Below are 5,206 nucleotides of genomic sequence, written 5' to 3'. Positions count from 1 at the left end.
TGCCTTTGGATTAAGGCTGTCGGTTTTATGCTTTCATGGATTTTTTTTTTGTTTTTAAACTTGCAGCTTCTTTTTCTATTTTATTGCCTTTGGTTTAAGGCTGTCGGGTTTAGGCTTTGAAGAATTTTTTTTGTTTTTTGACTTGCAGCTTCTTTGTCCATTTTATTGGCTTTAGTTTAAGGCCGTCGGGTTTAGGTTTTTTTGGATTTTTTTTGTTTTTATACTTGAAGCTTCTTTTTTCATTTTTTTGCGTTTAAGTTAAGGCTGTCGGGTTTTGGCTTTAAAGGATTTTTTTTTTTTTTTAGACTTGCAGCTTCTTTTTCCATTTTATTGCCTTTGGTTTAAGGCTGTCGGGTTTTGGCTTTGAATGATTTTTTTTGTTTTTAGACTTGCAGCTTCTTTTTCCATTTTATTGCCTTTGGTTTAAGGCCGTCGAGTTTAGGTTTTCCTGGATTTTTTTTGTTTTTAGACTTGCAGCTTCTTTTTCCATTTTATTGCCTTTGGTATAAGGCTGTCGTGTTTAGGTTTTCTTGGATTTTTTTTGTTTTTAGACTTGCAGCTTCTTTTTCCATTTTTTTGCCCTTGGGTTAAGGCTGTCGGGTTTTGGCTTTGAAGGATTTTTTTTGTTTTTAGACTTGCAGCTTCTTTTCCAATTTTATTGCCTTTGGTTTAAGGCTTTCGGGTTTAGGTTTTCATGGATTTTTTTTGTTTTTAGACTTGCAGCTTCTTTTTCCATTTTATTGTCTTAGGTTTAAGGCTGTCGGGTTTAGACTTTCATGGATTCTTTTTGTTTTTAGACTTGCAAATTCTTTTTCCATTTTATTGCCCTTGGTTTAAGGCTGTCGGGTTAAGACTTTAAAGAATTTTTTGTTTTTAGACTTGCAGCTTCTTTTTTCCATTTTATTGCCTTTGGTTTAAGACTGTCGGGTTTAGGCTTTCATGGATTTTGTATGTTTTTAGACTTGCAGCTATTTTTTCCATTTTATTTTTTTTGGTTTAAAGCTGTCGGATTTTGGCTTTGAAGGATTTTTTTTGTTTTTAGACTTGCAGCTTTTTTTTGCATTTTGTTGCCTATGGTTTAAGGCTGTCGGGTTTAGGTTTTCATGGATTTTTTTTTTTTTAGACTTGCAGCTTTTTTTTCCATTTTTTTGGCTTAGGTTTAAGGCCGTCCGGTTTAGTTTTTCATAGATTTTTTTGTTTTTAGACTTGTATCTTCCTTTTCCATATTATTCCCTTTGGTTTAAGGCCGTCGGGTTCTGCCTTTAAAGGATTTGTTTTATTTTTAGACTTCCTGCTTCTTTTTCCATTTTATTGCCTTTGTTTTAAGGCTGTCGGGTTTGGTTTTCTTGGTTTTTTCTTGGTTTTTAGACTTGCAGCTTCTTTTTTCATTTTATTGCCTTTTGGCTGTCGGGTTTAGGCTTTGAAGGATTTTTTTTGTTTTTAGACTTGCAGCTTCTTTTTCCATTTTATTGCCTTAGGTTTAAGGCCGTCGGGTTTAGTTTTTCATAGATTTTTTTTGGTTTTAGACTTGCAGCTTCTTTTTCCATTTTATTGCCTTTGGTTTAAGGCCGTCGAATTTAGCCTTTAAAGGATTTTTTTTATTTTTAGACTTGCAGCTTCTTTTTGCATTATATTGCCTTTGGTTTAAGGCCGTCGGGTTAAGGTTTTGAAGGATTTTTTTTGTTTTAATACTTGCAGCTTCTTTTTCCATTTTATTGCCTTTGGTTTAAGGCTGTCGGGTTTTGGTTTTGAATGATTTTTTTTGTTTTTAGACTTGCAGCTTCTTTTTCCATTTTATTGCCTTTGGTTTAAGGCCGTCGGGTTTAGGTTTTCACAGATTTTTTTTTTTTTAGACTTGCAGCTTCTTTTTCCATGTTATTGCCTTTGGTTTAAGGCTGTCGGGTTTAGGCTTTGAAAATTTTCTTTGTTTTTACACTTGCAGCTTCTTTTTCCATTTTATTGCCTTTGGTTTAAGGCGGTCGGGTTTAGGTTTTCTTGGATTTTTTTTGTTCTTAGACTTGCAGCTTCTTTTTCCATTTTATTGCCTTTGGTTTAAGGCGGTCGGGTTTAGGTTTTCTTGGATTTTTTTTGTTCTTAGACTTGCAGCTTCTTTTTCCATTTTATTGCCTTTGGTTTAAGGCTGTCGGGTTTTGGTTTTGAATGATTTTTTTTGTTTTTAGACTTGCAGCTTCTTTTTCCATTTTATTGCCTTTGGTTTAAGGCCGTCGGGTTTAGGTTTTCACAGATTTTTTTTCTTTTAGACTTGCAGCTTCTTTTTCCATGTTATTGGCTTTGGTTTAAGGCTGTCGGGTTTTGGCTTTGAAGGATTTTTTTTGTTTTTAGACATGCAGCTTCTTTTCCCATTTTATTGCCTTTGGTTTAAGGCTGTCGGGTTTTGGCTTTGAAGGCTTTTTTTTGTTTTGAGAATTGCACCTTGTTTTTCCATTTTATTGCCTTTGGTTTATGGCGGTCGGGTTTAGACTTTGAAGGATTTTCTTTGTTTTTAGAGTTGCAGCTTCTTTTTTCATTTTATTGCCTTTGGTTTAAGCCTGTCGGGTTTAGGCTTTCATGGATTCTTTTCGTTTTTAGACTTGCAGATTCTTTTTCCATTATATTGCCTTTGGTTTAAGGCCGTCGGGTTAAGGCTTTAAAGGATTTTTTTTGTTTTAATACTTGCAGCTTCTTTTTCCATTTTATTGCCTTTGGTTTAAGGCCTTCGGGTTTAGGCTTTAGAGGTTTTTCTTTGTTTTTAGACTTGCAGCTTCTCTTTCCATTGTATTGCCTTTGGTTTAAGGCTGTCGGGTTTAGGCTCTCATGGATTTTTTTTGTTTTTGACTTGCAGCTTCTTTTTCCATTTTATTGCGGTTGGTTTAAGGCTGTCGGGTTTGGCTTTCTTGGTTTTTTTTTTGTTTTTAGACTAGAAGCTTCTTTTTGCATTTTATTGCCTTTGGTTTAAGGCTGTCGGGTAAGGCTTTGAAGGATTTGTTTTGTTTTAAGAGTTGCAGCTTCTTTTTCCATTTTATTGCCTTTGGTTTAAGGCTGTTGGGTTTAGGCTTTGAAGGATTTTCTTTGATTTTAGACTTGCAGCTTTTTTTTCCATTTTATTGCCTTAGGCTTAAGGCCATCGGGTTTAGGTTTTCTTGGATTTTTTTTGATTTTTAGACTTGCATCTTCTTTTTGCGTTATATTGTGTTTGGTTTAATGCTGTCGGGTTTAGGCTTTAAAGGATTTTTTTATTTTTAGACTTCCACTTTCTTTTTCCATTTTATTTTCCTTAGTTTAAGGCTCTCGGGTTTAGGCTTTAAAAAGTTTTTTTTGTTTTTAGACTTGCAGCTTCTTTTTCGATTTTATTGCCTTTCTTTTAAGGCCGTCGGGTTTGGGTTTTCTAGGATTTTTTTTGTTCTTAGACTTGCAGCTTCTTTTTGCATTTTATTGTTTTTTGTTTAAGGATGTCGGGTTTAGGCTTCAGAGGATTTTTTTTGTTTTTAGACTTGCAGCTTCTTTTTCCATTTTATTGCCTTTGGGTTAAGGCTGTCGGGTTTTGGCTTGGAAGGATTTTTTTTGTTTTTAGACTTGCACCTTCTTTTTCCATTTCATTGCCTTTGGTTTAACACCGTCGGGTTTAGGTTTTGTTGGATTTTTTTTGTTTTCAGAGTTGCAGCTTCGTTTTCCATTTTTTTGCCTTTGGGTTAAGGCTGTCGGGTTTTGGCTTTGAAGGATTTTTTTTTTTTTTAGACTTGCAGCTTCTTTTTCCATTTTATTGCCTTTGGTTTAAGGCTGTCGGGTTTAGGCTTTGAAGAATTTTCTTCGTTTTTACACTTGCAGCTTCTTTTTCCATTTTATTGCCTTTTGGTTTAAGGCGGTCGGGTTTAGGTTTTGTTGGATTTCTTTTGTTTTTAGACTTGCAGCTTCTTTTCCCATTTTATTGTCTTAGGTTTAAGGCTGTCGGGTTTAGGCTTTGAAGAATTTTCTTCGTTTTTACATTTCCAGCTTCTTTTTCCATTTTATTGCCTTTGGTTTAAGGATGTCGGGTTTAGGCTTTGAAGAATTTTCTTTGTTTTTAGACTTTAGCTTCTTTTTCCTTTTTATTGCCTTTGGATTAAGGCTGTCGGGTTTATGCTTTCATGGATTTTTTTTTGTTTTTAAACCTGCAGCTTCTTTTTCCATTTTATTGCCTTTGGATGAAGGCCGTCGGGTTTAGGTTTTCTTGGATTTTTTTTTGTTTTCAGAGTTTTAGCTTCTTTTTCCATTTTTTTCCCTTTGGGTTAAGGCTGTCGGGTTTTGGCTTTGAAGGATTTTTTTTGTTTTTAGACTTGCAGCTTCTTTTTCCATTTTATTGTCTTAGGTTTAAGGCTGTCGGGTTTAGGCTTTGAAGAATTTTCTTCGTTTTTACACTTGCAGCTTCTTTTTCCATTTTATTGCCTTTGGTTTAAGGATGTCGGGTTTAGGCTTTGAAGAATTTTCTTTGTTTTTAGACTTTAGCTTCTTTTTCCTTTTTATTGCCTTTGGATTAAGGCTGTCGGGTTTATGCTTTCATGGATTTTTTTTTGTTTTTAAACCTGCAGCTTCTTTTTCCATTTTATTGCCTTTGGATGAAGGCCGTCGGGTTTAGGTTTTCTTGGATTTTTTTTTGTTTTCAGAGTTTTAGCTTCTTTTTCCATTTTTTTCCCTTTGGTTTAAGGCTGTCGGGTTTAGGCTTTCTTGGATTTTTTTTGTTTTTAGACTTGCAGCTTCTTTTTTAATTTTATTACCTTTGGTTTAAGGCTGTCGGGTTTAGGTTTTCATGGATTCTTTTGATTTTTAGAGTTGCAGCTTCTTTTTCCATTTTATTGTCTTTGGTTTAAGACTGTCGGGTTTAGGCTTTAGTGGATTTTCTTTGTTTTTAGACTACAGCTTCATTTTCCATTTTATTGCCTTTGGTTTAAGGCTGTCGGGCTTAGGGTTTAAAGTATTTTTTTTGTTTTGGGACTTGCAGCTTCTTTTTCCATTTTATTGCCTTTGATTTAAGGCTGTCGGGTTTAGGCTTTCTCGGATTTTTTTTGTTTTTAGACTTGCAACTTCTTTTTCCATTTTATTGTTTTTGGTTTTAGGTCGTCGGGTTTAGGTTTGCATGGATTTTTTTTGTTTTTAGACTTGCAGCTTCTTTTTCCATTTTAGGCAACTGAAACAAGACTAAAACTTCAGAGTTGTCGGGGCAAAAAAAGGA

Source organism: Porites lutea, chromosome 9 (assembly GCF_958299795.1).
Source record: "Porites lutea chromosome 9, jaPorLute2.1, whole genome shotgun sequence".
Classification (NCBI taxonomy): Eukaryota; Metazoa; Cnidaria; class Anthozoa; order Scleractinia; family Poritidae; genus Porites; species Porites lutea.
The sequence above is the reverse complement of the archived record's forward strand: the minus strand, read 5'-3'. Positions refer to the sequence as shown.